The following is a 14241-nucleotide window of genomic DNA, read 5'->3' as shown; positions in this document are numbered from 1 at the left end:
CACTTAGCGTTACTTGTGACCGTATATTCGGTATTTTGTTGTAATGAGCAAGTTTTTGCTCGATGTATATCTTCCTTATGTGAATTCTATGTGTGGAGTCGGGTGGCACGCCGCCATGGGTATGTTATTTGGATCGGGTTGCACGCCGCAACAGTGTGATGTTGAGTACAGTTTTCTATATGCTATTTTTGTATGCCTTGCTTCCTATTTTCTAAGGAAAGTCCATATTAGTGCGTGAGTTGAGTAGTTCCTTCCAGAGTTCGTTTTCCTTTTGTCACGTTCGAGTTCATAGCCTATTGGCACATTGTGGCATCATATGAGACTTTTGATCATGTCCGGGGTGGCTTATTGCCTGAGCGGTTCGTACTGGGTGAGACGAGATCATTGGATTTAGGATCAGTGCAATCTGATTATATGAAGTATATTAAGGAGCTAAGACCATTATTTGGTTCAGAATGAGGTGTTGGTTCTTGTCAGGAGTATAGACCCAATGATTTGTTGATTCGGCAGTTGGGTATGAATTTCTACACACCTCTTCCGTCTTGGCGGTATTGTAAGAGTTAAAGCAAGACCTATGTAGGTCATGAGGTGCAATGGGAGCATCAGATTCGTGGAATTTCGACTAATTTGATCAGAGAATGTTATTGTGGTCCTGCGAGTAAAGTGGTGCAAGGTGTGAATTCAGCTAAGGTATGCAGTTATGTTTTGGTGCTGCGGGTAGTTATTGATACGGTGAGCATATGTTGGAACAGGCCTGGCAGAGAATTCCGGATGTGGGAATTGGGCTCTAAGGCTTATTTGCTTAAGTGTAAAAGGACATCTTCAGATTGATCGAGCTAGGGTGCCCAGCTGAGTTATGGTAGCACGGGTAGGTGCCCGAGGTGTTAAACAGTAATTTCGGACAACCCCAACACAGTTCTTAGCACGTTCGAGGACGAACATATGTTTAAGTGGGAGAGAATGTAACGACCCGACCGGTCGTTTTGAGCTCTAGCGCGTCGCTCAGCAGTTTGGGGCCATGAGCAGCTTCACTTCAGGTATTATGACTTGTACGCATGGTCGGAATTGAATTCCGGGGAATTCGGAGTTGATTTTGAAAGGGAATTCTCATTTCGGAAGCTTTAAGTTGAAATAATTGACTAAGATTGGATTTCAGAGTAAACGACCTCGGAATCGGGATCTGAAGGTTCCAGCAGGTTCGCATGATGATTTCGGACTTGGGCTTATGCCCGGATCGGGCTTTGGATGAACCAGGAGCGTTTTGGCACCTATTGTGGAAGTTAGCATTTTTGAAGAATTTTCATAAGTTTCGGTTGAAGTGCATTTCAGTATTATCGATGTCCGTTTGGGATTCTGAGTCTGGGAGTAGCTCCGTATGGTGATTCTGGAGTTGGGAGTGCGATCGGAAGTGAATTCGGAGGTCCGTAGGTCATTTTGAAGTCATTTGGCTAAAGATAGAAATTTGAAGGTTTTTGAGAAGTTTGACCGAGAGGTTGACTGTTTGATATCAGGGTCGAATTGCAATTTGGAAAGTCGGAGCAGGTCCGTAATGTCAAATATGACTTGTGTGCAAAATTTGAGGTCAATCGGACGTGATTTGACGGGTTTCGGCATCGAATGTAGAAGTTTGAAATTTCAAAGTTCATAAAGTTTGGATTGGAGTACGATTCATGATTTCGACGTTGTTTGATGTGATTTGAGACCTCAAGCGAGTTCGTATCATGTTTTGGGACATGTTGGTATAATTAGTTAAGGTCCCGAGGGCTTCGGGTGGATTTCGGAAGGTTAAAGGAATGAATTTCGGACCAAAGAGTTGCTGAAATTTTCACCAGAAAGTTAAACCATTCATGATTTGGACATTTTATCAGAAAGTTATGATCGATTGAAAATGGCTGGTGGAGCAGTTTCGACAGAATTTTCTGATGCATGGAGCCGAATTTAGAAGCTCATATCTCGGAATATATAAAGAGTTATATTGTGTGCAACCTATCAAATGAAAGATCTTCGAGTCTAGTTTCTAAATCTTTAAATCGTTTGTCATTTGGATATTTCCACAAGGAGTTATGGGCGTTTTAACAGAAGGTGTACAGCAGGGGAAAATTATAATAGAATGTACAACATGCACAGCGCAAGGTACAACTCGATGACGCCTGGGCAGATTGTTTTAAACACGAGTTTTGGCCCATTTCTTTCATTTGGCTTGGACGATTTTGGAGAGCTCAAGGAGGGATTTTCACCAAGCAACACTAGGTAAGTGATTTCTTCCTATTTTTGAGTTAAATATGTGATCTTACATGGATTTAGACATGAAAAATTAGTATAAACTTGGGATTTTTGGGGAAGACCTAGAATTTGGAATTTTGGACTTTTACCTTGAATTTAAGCATGAAAATTAGAGCAAATTGTATATATGAGTTAGTAATGCTATGGGTAGAATTTATCTTCGAGAAATTTCGGAATCCGGGCACGTGGGCCTGAGGGCATTTTGGTCAACTTTTCGAGCGGAGTTGGGAACTTATATAATTTGAATTGTTACAAGTATTAGAGTGAATTTTTATTGGTTTGCCCGTTGCTTGAATAGTTTTGGGGCGTTGTGCATCATTTGGAGTCATTGGAAGGGCTTGGAAGCCGGTTATGGAAATTTCGGAGCGAGGTGAGTCTCCTTTCTAACCTTGTAAGAGGGAATTATCCCCATAGGTGAGTTAATTGGTTATGTGCTCCTATTTGCGGGGGCTACGTTCGCACGAGGTGACGAGAGTCCGTGCGTAGCTACTATTATGCTTTAGTCCGGGTAGTTTAGGGCCCAAAAGCATGCTTTCTTGTAATACTTGCAACCTTGTTGACAAACTTAAAAAATGCTTAAAACATATCGAACGTATAAATGAATTTCTAAATAGGGCTAGATATCATTTCTTGACTTTTAAAAGAGAAACTTGCCTTTTCCTGAATATTTGCTCCTTGATGAATTATTGATTTGATTGTTTGAATGTGTTTATCTATTGTGGAACGGGCCGAACGCCTCGGTAGATTAAATAGATGCATCTATGGTTCGCGCCATTCGAACCTCTGGCAGTGCACAGTTTAAATATTATTGGATCGGGCCGTACGTCCTCGACATGATTTGCGCATGCTTGTATTGCTTGCCTTGAAATTTATTGAAGTGATGTTGTTCCTTCCCGGCTTGAGAATATATGTATAAATGACAAAAAGGAATTTGAAAATTTCCTATAAAAGAAAGAATTGTTTACTTGCTTCATTCTATTGAATTACAATCATGTTTATAAAAATTTACGATTTAATATATTATTGATATAAAATTATTGGACCACTAGTAAGTGTCGAAGTCGACCTCTCGTCTCTACTTCTTCGAGATTAGACGGGATACTTACTGGGTACACGTTGTTTTCGTACTCATACTACTCTTTCTGTGCATTTTTGTTGCACAGGTTTATGTGTGACTAGTGGCTTAGTGGCATTGCGGCATGGTTGATACGGAGACTTAGGTGAGCTGCACTTATCGAGACGACCCGCAGCCAGCAGAGTCTCCTTCAGAGTATTGTACTGTATTTTCATTTCTGTCCACTTTGTATACCGGACAGTTACTGTATTTTATTTCACTCCCTAGTAAATGCTCATGCACTTGTGACACCGGGTTCTGGGATGTCTATGGGTTTATTCAGAAATTTAAAATTGTTAAATGTTTCATTATTTATTCAGTGGAATGTATTATGTATTGTTTAAACGTATAAAAGAAGTGTTTTCAGAAATATTTAAAACGAGAAGTTACTAGTTATTTGTTGTTGGCTTGCCTGATAATGATGTCCGGCGCCATCACGACCCTTAGTGGATTTTGGGTCGTGACAATCTTTCCATGCATTCTTGATTTCCTTCTGTAACTTAACATATGCCTTTTCCTTTGATGCTCCATATTCTTTCATGTAGCATTCAATAATTGAAGCTACATGTCCTCCTTGTTGTTCAACCTACATGAAATAGATTTCAATCTCTTCAGTATAATTATACATTTTAAGCATTTTCTTATTTTATCATATCTTAAGCTTCATGGCTAAATTTTAAGCCCATTTGAAGCAAATCCAATACATATAATCTATTCCTTTTGTACACATATGCAGATTAACAATCATTGGCAAGTTGTTTTGTGTGCATCATTTTCATGTAGATAGTTTCTTTTCTTCTGTTATCTGGTAAATTGTCTTGTTCTTATGTTCAAACTCTGTTGTATTACATACCATTGTATTTACTAACTTGATGTTAAGTTATTCTATATCTCAGACACCAAGTATATCCTTTTCTTCTTCTTCTTTTTTTTTTTTTTTTTTTTTTTTTTTTTTTTTTTTTTTTTTTTTTTTGCAAGAAAAGGGAATACAAATTACTTACTTAGCGTTTGGGTATAAGAATTGTAAAATTCCAAAAAAAAAAAATGAATTTTTTTTCAAGTGAAAATTATATTTAAAAATTAGAGTTGTATTTCGACATGAATATAATTTTGGGTTGTTTTTGAATTTTTGTGAGTGATCTCAGTAAAAATTTTAAAAAACAACTTTTTGGAGTTTTTCAAATTTTCGAAAAAATTCAAAATTCATCTTCAAGTGAAAATTGAAAATTTTATGACGAAACACTGATTTCGAAAAAAAAGTAAAAAAAATTCGAAAAAAATGAAAAATTTCTTATGTCCAAACGGGCTCTTAGTAACTTTTTCTTGCAAGAGGTTGCTACACGGATAAGAAAATACTAGTGATTTAAGGTATACTGTATTTAGAAGGTCTATTTTATTATTTTCTGCTAGTGAACCTTCAAAATTGGAAGTGAGACTTACTCTATATTTTGAGGAAAAAATAAAAAGAAACTGAGAAGTGATGTTGTTGTACTTACTTCATGTCCAATCATATCGCACATTCCTCTGTTAATTAGTGACGCAGCTAAAACTATCGAAGGCTCATCTATCATCCATTCAAAAGTCTCTGTAGATATAAACTCCTCCATTCCAACCAAGCAAGTTGTTGCTAACATTATATAACCAGAGGTTACAAGTGCATTCTTCATATATTCCTCACAAGTTGGAGTATAGCCAGCATCCAACCATTGGGCTTCCTTAAGAAAGGCTCTCACCAACTTTTTCATCTAAAAAATAAATACAAGTAATTTAAGCTAGATAATAAGTTATTTCTTCTTTTGGAATGAGATCACGTTTCCTTGTCACCAAAATTTTCATTTCTTCCATTTTATAAAGAAAAAAAAAACTCAATTTAACTGATTTATGTGCATGGTTTAGTTAAGCAATATTACCTCATATTTTGCATAATATAGGCGGTCGGATTTACATTGTTTTGCTAGTGGTTCTTCCATTTCACTGTAAACGTCTAGAAGGGCTTGATAAGCAGGTCTCAAATATGGCTGTAAGGAATCTATCGCACTAATGTCCCATCTATAAATCAAGATTGTACAAGTAAATATTTACGTCATGAACATGTCGTTTCACACGATAACAACATGAAGACATGTTTTTTAATATTCATCAATGAGGGATTATTGTAAAAAAAATTATGAAGTTTATATTTTACCTTTGGATCGCATCAGTGAAAGGCACAAGTTCGTCAAGGGTTGCATAAGCATCAAAAGTGTCATCAAGGATACTTTTGATCTTGATTACTTTTGTTATCATTTTTCTGGCACGACTATACTGAGGCTCATAATACAATCCTAATATCCAAAAATAACACTCAACCAATCTGTCTCTTGCATGTGGATATTTGTTCACAAAATCCAAATCTTTCCACCATCTGCATCACATCACAAGAGCAACACGTTATTGTATTTCAGTTTTACTAAGCCAAAAGTATCATTATTCATTAAATTAAAGAAGATATATCAAATAATGTACCTCGTAAGCTCGTTAAGCTCTCTTTGATGCAGCTTTTGCAACACGTTAAAATCCAATTTTGCGAATTTCAAAAGCAATTCGTTGTGTGCATCAATTTCTTCATAAATGGATATGTATTTCCTTGCTCCCACCCTTGGTGTAGCTTTGCGAATCGGGTAGATTAAGGCTTCAGTAACTTGAACCTTAAGCGAGTTATTTTTCAAGTTGGAGACCATGGATTCGAGATGAGTAGTAGTAAAGATAAGAGCTTCTTCTAGAAACTCCTCCTCGTGCACTCTCATATGTCTTCATACAAACTTAGTAATCCTTGGACATCATTAGTAAGGGTTTCCTTGAATCCTCCGTCATGATTAGTGAATTGCTTGAACACATCTGGTTAAACATCATGTTCCTATTTAGATAGAAATTAATTTAGTTAAAACCCCAAATTACAAGTTGTTTTTCTGGTAACTAATAATTTTATTAATCACCAGAGGTTTAACAGTACAAAACTTTGTAGTCAAGTTAAAATAAAATAACAATATATACTTTTATAAGAAAGTCTGGCACATAATAATTACAAGTTATTATTAAAAATATTACTCCATGCGTTCCAGTTTATGTGAACCTATTTCCTTTTTGGTCTGTTCTAAAAAGATTGACCCATTTTTGAATTTGGAAGCAATTTAGCTTAAACTTACAATTCTACTCTTAATGAGAAGCTTTTATAACCACACAAATACTCTGGGCCCCTTTTTAATTTGTTTAGGACCAAAAATTCCAAAAAGTCTTTTTTTTTTAAACTTCGTGCCCAATCAAACAGGTTCACGTAAATTGGAACGGAGAGAGTATATATCAGCCAAAAGAACTTAAGCATTCATGCAATAACTGGTGGGTTTGAAAGCTAATAAACCTAAAATTGTCACATTAAAATTGGTGATGATTTTTCCGTATAAGGACATAATTACAATTTCCATGATGCTACGTTGTAAATGTTATAAGCGTAATTGAAGATAAAGCCATATTGGATCAAGTACTTTAATGAGAAACTTTTATAGTCACACAAATATTGTATATGGCATGTTTGTAACCACACATTTAAAATAATTTTCTTTTTTCTTTTTCAAATCAAACTACGTCACATAAATTGAAACAAAGGGAATATAAAATGTTGGCCCAAGTAAAGGTTAGTTTTGAAGACTGACGAAGGAACTCAGACATGGACCAGGTCCATCCTAGTGGAGCATAGATATGGACAGACTCAAGCATGTGAGATGCACGTGAAGGAGATAGACCTAACTTGAAAGAAGGATTATCTCCTGATTCTGATAGAAAAGATTGCATATTGGATAAGGACAAGGACTCCTTACTCAAAGAGAACACGGTTTAAGAAAGGGAAGTAGTTAGATGATGAGATCAACTAGAATTCTTCCTCCAAGGAAGAGTAGCATCAGAATTCTAGTCAATCTCTATTTACTATATAAATATCAGTGTTGTTCTCTTTTAAAGGTAACGCACATAAGCAGAAGTTAAACGTGAATTGAGAGCAAAATAGCAAGCAATTTTGCAAGCAGTTCGTGTGTGATTCAAGCGTGCAAACCCGAAGCTACATGAACCCGACAGAAGAACCAGTTTCAAGTGCCTGTCGTTTATTCTAGTTCAATTGTAGTAGGTGTTTTCATATTGTACCTTTCAGCTTTATCTAGAATCAATTGTATTAGGTACTCAGAGTTTTCAAGTTAGAGTTAACTTGAAGTTATCGCAACAGTTGAGGCTGTGTGCTACAACGGGATTAGAGTTAGGCCTAGAGTTTTTTGTAAATGCAGTTTTTGGCTCAGTGATTTTAGTGGAGAGTTTGGGAAAATCTTACTGGAAAGTAGGTCGTGGTTTTTTCACCTTTTGAGCCAGGTATTTTCCACGTAAAATACTTGTGTTCTTTACTTTCAACATTTACTATTTCTTCAATAGTAGGTTAAGGACACGTAGAAGAATCAGGTCCTTCCATAAACAACTTAAGCGAAAAATTGGTCACCACACAAATCACCCCCTCTTGTGTGGTATTGAAGTATAAAACATCAATTGGTAACAGAGCGGGTTATCCTTGAAGAGGCTAACACCTTAGGAACATATCAAGATGAGTGCACCACCTGGAAACTGGGAAGGACAATCCACTGCTAGGCCTCCACTCTTTAATGGCTAGTACTACTCCTGGTGGAAAAACAGGATGAGAGATCACATCATTGGAGAGGATTATGAACTATGGGACATTGTTACTGATGGTCCCCTGGCTATCATGAAGAAGAATGCTGAAGGAGTGGATGTGCCAAAGACTAGAGCTGACTGCAATGCTGAGGACTTGAAGAAGTTAGAAAAGAATGCTAAGGCCAAGAAATGGCTTGTGTGTGGACTTGGTCCAGACGAGTACAACAGAATTCAAATCTGTACTACTGCTAAGGAAATTTGGGACACTTTGTAAGTGGCTCACGAAGGAACTCCTCAAGTAAAGAGATCAAGAGGAACACTGCTGTACTCTCAATATGAGAATTTCACCATGAAGGAAGGAGAAACCATCCAAGAGATGTATACTAGGTTCACAACACTCACAAATGAACTCAAGTCTCTTGGAAGGATTATCCTTGAAGAAGACAAAGTTGAGAAAATTTTGACAAGGGTTTTGCCAGTTACTTGGGAAAGCAAAATCACTGCTATTCAGGAATCAAAGAATATTGCCACTCTCAAGTTGGACGAGCTAATTGGAAATCTCACTGCCTATGAGCTTAGAAGGCAAATCATGAAGATGGATGCACCCAAGAAGGAAAGGAGCCTGGCTCTCAAAATCGCTGAAGGTGCAGATCTAGAGGAGGATGAAATGGCTATGATCACGAGGGATTTCAAGAAGTATCTAATGAGAGGAAAGGGTTCTTCAAGAGGTGAAACCTACAACAAGCCAAGGGTCCTTGAAAAACAGACCAACGAGGGATGCTACAAATGTGGTAAGACCGACCACATGATCAAAAACTGTCCTCAGTGGGAAATTGAATGGAAAAAGGAAAGGGCTGAACGAAGAAACAGGAAGAAGGAACATGTTCATCCCAAGAAGAACAAAGGATCAATTAAGGTTATGGTTGCTGCTTGGGGAGAGAGCTCAGATGATGATTCAGAAGATGAAGATGGAGATGACCAAGCACTTATGGCCATTGGAGAATCAGATGAGGAACCAGAGGTCAGTGTGATTCATCTCAAAGACAAGATTAAATTTTTGTCTAAAGAAAGAATCTGAGTTACTGCTAGATTTCATTGATGTAGCTGAGGTCATAAACAATGAAAAGGAACAGCTGTCCAAGGAATGTGTAATCTTGAAAGCTTAGTGCAAAAATCTGGAACTCAGGGCTAGTGAAAGTGATAGTAAAAATGTTGAGTTGAAGAACCAGGTTCTTGAACTTGACACCACTGTGTTAGAGCTTAGATATGAAAATTTAAAACTGAAATTAGGAACAGGTAAAAAGAAATCTGATCACACACATCTCACCTTAGAAGAAAATCTAGGAAAAATGAAGGATGAGTTGTACAAAAAGGATGAGAAGATAAGAGTCCTAAAAGAAGATCTAAGCAAGGTTAAGCATGAACTAGACAGAACTTGTAAATGAAATAAGTCCCCTGATGCACTATCATGGCTTCAAGAACACCATAGTATCAATAAGAGAGGACTTAGCTGTGGGACCCCTGCACTTAAGTGGGATCCCAAAAGCAAGTACATCACACTTCTTGTGAACAAAATCTGCACACACTGTGGTAAGACTGGTCACTACAAAAATGAGTGTACTGCAAAAGAAAAGGCCAGTAAAAAGAACAAAACCTTTGTTCAAGGGAAAAATAGGCTGCCATGATGGGCTAAAAAGAATTTAATTCACCCTTTTGCCTATAGAAAGGGACCCAAACTAGTTTGGATTCCTAAGACTAACCCCTGATTTCTTTTTGCAGGTCCAAGTGAAGGGGAGCATCCAAATATGGTACATGGATAGTGGCTGTTCAAAGCATATGACTGGAAGCAAGAACCAGTTCCTTTTACTTGAGGACCTAAAAAGAGGTAATGTCTCCTTTGGAAATGGTAAGAAAGGTGAGATCATTGGGGTTGGAAAGGTAGGTAAGACAGACTCACACTCCATTGAGAATGTCTACTTGATAGATGGCTTGAAATATAGCCTAATCAGTGTATCACAACTGTGTGACAGAGGCAACTTAGTAGCATTCACCTCTACCAAAAGTTTTGTGATAAATCTTACCACTAACAAGATTGTTTTGCCGGGGAAAAGAGTAAAAAATATATACATTGTAGATCTGTCCACTCTTTTAGAAAATGAACTCGCTTGCTTAAGTGTGTTAGACAATGATCCCCTCCTTTGGCACAAAAGACTTGGACATGCAAGTCTAAGTCAACTCAATAAATTAATCTCCAAGGACCTGGTGATAGGGCTGCCTAACATCAAGTTTAAGGAAGACAAAGTTTGCGAGGCTTGTGCAAGGGGGAAGTAGGTAAGATCCTCTTTTAAATGCAAGAAAGTGGTAAGCACGACCAGATCGATAGAACTGGTTCATATGGATCTCTGTGGTCCAATGAGAACATTAAGTAGAGGTGGTAAAAATATGTGATGGTGCTTGTTGATGATTACTTTAGGTTACTTGGACATTCTTTTTAACATCTAAGGATGAAGCATTTGACATGTTTACTTCTTTTGTTAGAAAAACTCAGAAACAACTAGGTAATCAACTTGCATCAATTAGGCCGGATCATGGAACTGAATTTGAAAATGCTAAGTTTGCTGAATTTTGTGATGTGCATGGCGTAGATCATACTTTTTCTGCCCCTAGGACTCCACAACAAAATGGAGTAGTTGAAAGAAAAAACAGGACACTTGAAGATATGGCTAGGACTATGCTTCTTTCTAGTAAACTGCCCCATAGCTTCTGGGCAGAAGCTGTAAATACTGAATGCTACATCATTAATAGGTGCATGACTAGACCTCTTGTGGAGAAGACTCCGTATGAGTTACTTAAAGGGAGAAAATATATCCCATCTTAGGGCATTTGGATGCAAGTGCTTTGTGCACAACAATAGAAAGGACTCCCTAGGTAAGTTTTATCCCAGAAGTGATGAGGGAGTATTCTTGGGATATTCTTCACATAGCAAAGCTTATAAAGTGTACAACAAAAGAACTATGTGTGTAAAAGAAAGTGTACATATAGTTTTTGATGAAACTAACATTCTTTTTGAGAGACAGGAACATGAAGATGAAGCTATTGGGCTGGTAAAAGGTTTAAATGAGGTTACAGCCCAAGCTGAAGCTGCACCAGAAGAAAGAACATGTGATGGAACAGGTTCTTCCATCCAGGGCAACCTGACAAGGGGAACTGAACAAAGAAGAACTGAATCTAATTTCCAAATGGAACCTGTCTATGAGCTTGTTCCTCAGTAACAAAACACGGGAGAAGCATCAAGCAGAAACCAGCTGGTTGTGAAACCTTACAAGTATCAAAGTTCTCATCCCATTAAGAACATAATTACTAATCCAACTTTTGGAATTAAAACAAGATCTCAATTAAAGAATCTTTGTGCTTTTGATGCTTTCCTATCTCTTATTGAACCTAAAAATGTTGCTAAGGTTTTGCAGGATGCAGACTGGGTAAATGCAATGCAAGATAAACTCAATCAGTTTGAAAGGAGTCAAGTTTGGCATCTGGTTCCAAGACCCAGGGACAGATCAATAATTGGCACTAAATGGCTCTTCAGAAACAAACTAGATGAAGATGGAACTGTTACAAGGAACAAGGCAAGGTTGGTGGTTCAAGGTTATAGCTAAGAGGAGGGCATAGACTATGATGAGACCTTTGCTCCAGTTGCAAGGTTGGAAGCAATAAGACTCCTCATATCCTTTGCTGCATACATGGAATTTACTCTTCACCAGTTGGATGTCAAGAGTGCCTTCCTAAATGGCTATCTAAAGGAAGAAGTGTTTGTCAAACAACCTCCAGGGTTTGAAAGCAAGGAGTGTCCGGATCATGTATACAAACTAGATAAGGCACTCTATGGACTCAAGCAGGCTCCTAGAGCATGGTATGAACGACCATCCAAATTCCTGCTTGAACATGGCTACAAGAGAGGTAAAGCTGATAGTACTCTATTCTTGAGGGAAAAAGGTAAGGATCTTCTAGTAGTACAAATATATGTAGATGACATAATTTTTGGGGCAACCACTGAAAAACTAAGCAAGGAATTCGCTAAATTAATGAGAAGTGAATTTGAAATGAGTATGATGGGTGAGCTTAATTTCTTCTTAGGTTTACAAATTAAAAAAAAGCTCAAATGGAACCATGATCCATCAGCAGAAAATATGCAAAAGAGTTGATTAAGAAGTTTAAAATGGACGAATCAAAGGAAATAGACACTCTTATTGCAATAGCCACAAAATTGGACATAGATGAACCTGGTTCATCTGTCGATCAGAAGTTGTATAGGGGTATGATTGGTTCACTTTTGTATCTTACTGCTAGCAGACCTGACATTGTTTTCAGTGTAGGGCTTTGTGCTCGATTTCAAGCAAATCCAAAGGAATCCCACTTGACTGCTGTCAAGAGAATATTGAGATACTTGAAAGGTACTATCGACCTTTGTCTTTGGTATCCAAAAGGTAGTAACTTTAACCTAGTGGATATGCTGATGCTGACTATGCAGGTTTCCTTGTGGACAGGAAGAACACCTCAGGTATGGCACACTTTCTTGGTTCGTGTCTTGTGTTATGGGATACTAAAAAGCAAAATTCAGTGGCCTTTATCTACTGCTGAAGCTGAGTATGTTGTTGTTGCTTCTTGTTGTGCTCAATTGCTGTGGATCAAACAGCAATTGATGGATTTTGGTATTGAAGTTGGTTGCATTCCTATTTTTGTGATAACACTAGTGCTATTAATATGACTAAGAACCCAGTTCAACATAAGAGAACTAAGCACATAGATGTTAGACACCATTTCTTAAGGGACAACTATGAGAAAGGACTGATCACTATAGAATTTTGTGCTAGTGATAAGCAGATTGCTGATATCTTTACAAAAGCACTGAGTAGAGAAAGCTTTGAAAGGAACAGGTTAGAATTAGGGATGATTAAGATCACCCAATGAAACCAGTTCAGAATTGATGTTTTAAACGTCAATACCACACAAGAGGGGGGGGGGTGATTTGTGTGGTACCTAATTTTCGCGTTAGAAGAACCTGGTTCTTCTAAGTGTTCTAACTACAACAGTTTGCGAATAATAAATACTGAAAGTAAAGTGCACAGAGATTTTTACGTGGAAAACACCTGGCTCAAAAGGTGAAAAAACCACGACCTACTACTCAGTAGGATTTTCCCAAACTTCACTAAAATCACTGAGCCAAAAACTGCATTTACAAAACTCTTTGTAAACCTAAGGATTAACTCTAATCCCAGTGTAGCACACAACCTCAACTGTTTCAACACTTTCAAGTTAACTCTAACTTGAATACTCAATATACCTATTACAATTGCTTCTAGATAAAGCTGAAAGGTACAATATGAAAACCTACTACAATTGAACTAGACTTAGAATAAACACAATGATGAAACTGGTTCTTCTATCTTAGTTCATGTAGCTTCAGACGTGCACACTTGTATCTCGCATATGTTGCTTGCAAATCAGACTTGATCTTTTTGCTCTCAAATATGCTTAACTTCTACTTATGTGCAAATCACCTGTAAAAGAGAACAATCTTTATTATTTATAGAGTTAGTAATCAGAGTTTGATTAAAACTCGAATTGCTGATCCTTCATCAAATTCGAGTCCTAGAACAACTCAAACTCCAATCCTTATCCTTGATCCGGATGTAGTTCTCTTTACATAAGGAGACTTCAACTCCTTATCCTATGCAACCTTTTCGATCAACTCCGAAGATATTGTTGCTGATCCTTGAGACTTATCTTCTTCACACGTATGTCACATGTGTAAGCATATCAACACTGTGTCTCACATGATGGACCTGGTTCATGACTGAGTTCATTTTGTCATCTAAAACTCATCTGAACTGGGCCAACTAATTCCCCCTTTTTGGACTTTAATTTAACTTATCATTAAGGACTAAATTCCCCCTTTTGGCATCATCGAAAAGTTGCATTTTATTAGAATCCCAGATGTTAATTATTACTCATGGCCACTGGGGCAACTGCAAGTGAAAACATGATTTAGTTAATCAATAATCAGCTTCACAGAAATTTAACTATTAAGATCAGAAGTTTCATAGAACAAGAGAAAACAAAGCACATTGTCATTGATTAGGAGATGTTTCTACAAAACA

The 14241-nt window shown here is 37.4% G+C and overlaps 1 pseudogene; it reads right to left on the bottom strand.

Annotated features, from left to right (window-relative positions):
* The window catches only part of LOC109243133, a 31520-nt pseudogene that overhangs the window by 6462 nt on the left and 10817 nt on the right, over positions 1 to 14241 (bottom strand).

This window comes from Nicotiana attenuata, unplaced genomic scaffold (genome assembly GCF_001879085.1).
Source record: "Nicotiana attenuata strain UT unplaced genomic scaffold, NIATTr2, whole genome shotgun sequence".
Taxonomy (NCBI): domain Eukaryota; kingdom Viridiplantae; phylum Streptophyta; class Magnoliopsida; order Solanales; family Solanaceae; genus Nicotiana; species Nicotiana attenuata.
Note: the sequence above shows the minus strand (reverse complement) of the source record. Positions and strands in the feature narration are given on the sequence as shown.